The sequence below is a fragment of the Dendroctonus ponderosae genome, unplaced genomic scaffold (assembly GCF_020466585.1).
Source record: "Dendroctonus ponderosae isolate FM_Combo_2020 unplaced genomic scaffold, Dpon_F_20191213v2 Dpon_F_20191213_11, whole genome shotgun sequence".
In the NCBI taxonomy this organism is placed as follows: domain Eukaryota; kingdom Metazoa; phylum Arthropoda; class Insecta; order Coleoptera; family Curculionidae; genus Dendroctonus; species Dendroctonus ponderosae.
In genome coordinates this window covers 5,552,050-5,554,457 of record NW_026017213.1, presented here as the reverse complement: position 1 = coordinate 5,554,457, position 2,408 = coordinate 5,552,050, and the positions used below count along the sequence as shown (strand labels likewise).

Genomic DNA, 2,408 nt, shown 5'->3' with positions numbered 1-2,408 from the left:
ACATTGCGCAAAATTCTGATTTTTGCCAGCTTGGTGAAAATGGGTCTCAAAATGTACGTGTTGATGCCACTGCGCGTTCGCGTTTAAAAATTCGTATCTCCTACGTTAATGCCCGCAATAACTTTAAATTTGCATGAACTTTAGGAGATACTCAGTTCTAAAGGTGCTAAAAGTTTCATTTGCATTGCGCAAAATTCTGATTTTTGCCAGCTTAGTGAAAATGGGTCTCAAAATGAATGTGTTGATGCCACTGCGCGTTCGCGTTTAAAAATTCGTATCTCCTAAGCTGATGCACGCAATAACTTTAAATTTACAGGATTGTTAGGACATACTCAGTTCTAAAGGTGTTAAAAGTTTCATTCACATTGCGCAAAATTCTGATTTTTGCCAGCTTGGTGAAAATGGGTCTCAAAATGTACGTGTTGACGCCACTGCGCGTTCGCGTTTAAAAATTCGTATTTCCGAAGCTAATGCTCGCAATAACTTTCAATTTGCAGGATCTTTAGGAGATACTCAGCTCTGAAGGTGCTAAAAGTTTCATTTACGTTGTGCAAAATTCTGATTTTTGCCGGCTTGGTGAAAATGGGTCTCAAAATGTACGTGTTGATGACACTGCGTGTTCGCGTTTAAAAATTCGTATCTCTCAAGCTAATGGAAGAAGTAACTTTAGATTTGCACCATATTTAGGAGATACTCAGCTCTAAAGGTGCTAAAAGTTTCCTTTACATTGCGCAAAATTCTGATTTTTGCCAGCTTGGTGAAAATGGGTCTCAAAATGTATGTGTTGATGCCACTACGCGTTCGCGTTTAAAAATTCGTATCTCTCAAGCTAATGGAAGAAGTAACTTGAAATCGTTTCTATACTTCGACGATACGCATGTGTAAGGATGCTGAAAGATTCATTAAAATCGCGCAAGATGCTGATTTTTGTCAGCTTGATAAATAGGAGTCTGGGGTCTGGCATAGTGAAATATCGGTCCTCCAATACTATCTGGCTTCTCTCTAGACACCTCCAGCGGAATGGCGAAGAAAAAGTAAGTTTTTTCCCTAAGATTCTCTGTTGGCAGGTATTTGATAAACAGTGAAACACAGCCCTCGTCATTGTCCATGCTCATTTTACCAATAAAAGCCGATAATTTGAAATGGAGAGCGATCAGTGAACACTCTCGGTACAGTGAAATGCCAGCTGAAAGCTGCCAATTTCGATTACAAACGGCATCTTTGCTACACGACCCTCACAAGCCTCAACTGCTCTTATTACTCATGCCATGCCAATGGAGCTTTGTGAAATCGAAACCCATCGCTTCAGGCCTTGAATATCAGGAATTTGTCCTGCCGAAAAAAACCAGCTAATTCTCATCGTTTCGGAAAACTATGTTTATATAGCTAATGGATAGGAGATTGAGATCGAGTAGTTTGTTTATAGGCAGATGCCAATTGGCTCATTAAAGCGCCGCTGATTATTTGTTTACGGGAAAAATGGAGTGCTAGTAAACCTGACGAATTTATTGAGTCATCTCGGCCCTGAGGTGACACGCAATTGTAAACTATTTTTTTCTGGCAAAGCCACTGATCTGACGACATTTTCTCAAGAGACAAAAAAGCTGCGGAATGGACTCGGCTTTGAGGAAAACACATTTTTACTCGGCTGAACATTACGGCGTAGCGTCTGCTGTAGAAACAAATGTTGTTGATACAGCCCCCAATTCGGCATTTTGCCTGACGATTGCCGTGTTTCCACTCGACTCGCGGCAAATTAAGGTAATTTTTCCGGAACGTCCGAATTTCCATCGGAAAGCGAAACGAGAAAGTAAAATATACATTCGGAAAGCGACGACCTGTTGAGCCAAAGCCTGAGCCAAACAGCCAAACGAAGATCGGTTCGTAACCAAGTTGTAAAATCGTAATCGGATATTGCGGCTTTTTCAAGTCGGCAAGTGAAAACCGACTAACTGATCCACTGGATTTTGCTATAAATAGGTGGGAAAATCCGAGAAGAGCAACCACTTTTTGAAGATTCTTGAAAATGTCCCAAAGTCATGCCAGCTTTGCTCGCTTTTTACCTTACTGTTAATTCTTGAGCTACCGCAGTTTCTTAATAAGAAATTAACGAAAACACTGCCATTGAAGCATTCCTGACCGCATGTGATGATGAAGGAGACCGAAGAATCTAAACCTTCAACTTATTCGTAAACCTATTTCTTTGCCAAAAACTTCACAAACCGTTTACTCACAAGCAGTTGAAGATGACGCTGCTCTCTGGCATTTAAAAATTTGCATCTTCCAAACAAAAGCAAGTAGCACTTTTTACTTCCCCCAATCTTTAGAAAACACTTCACATGAAAGATGCTGTAAAAGGCACTAAAATTGCAGAAAATTATGATTTTTGCCAGCCTGCCCAATATGGG

At 40.5% G+C, this 2,408-nt stretch overlaps 1 protein-coding gene across 1 annotated transcript in view; it reads left to right on the top strand.

The window, feature by feature from the left end:
• The window catches only part of LOC109537564 (basement membrane-specific heparan sulfate proteoglycan core protein), a gene marked incomplete in the record, with an annotated part of 87,023 nt that overhangs the window by 4,222 nt on the left and 80,393 nt on the right, over window positions 1-2,408 (top strand).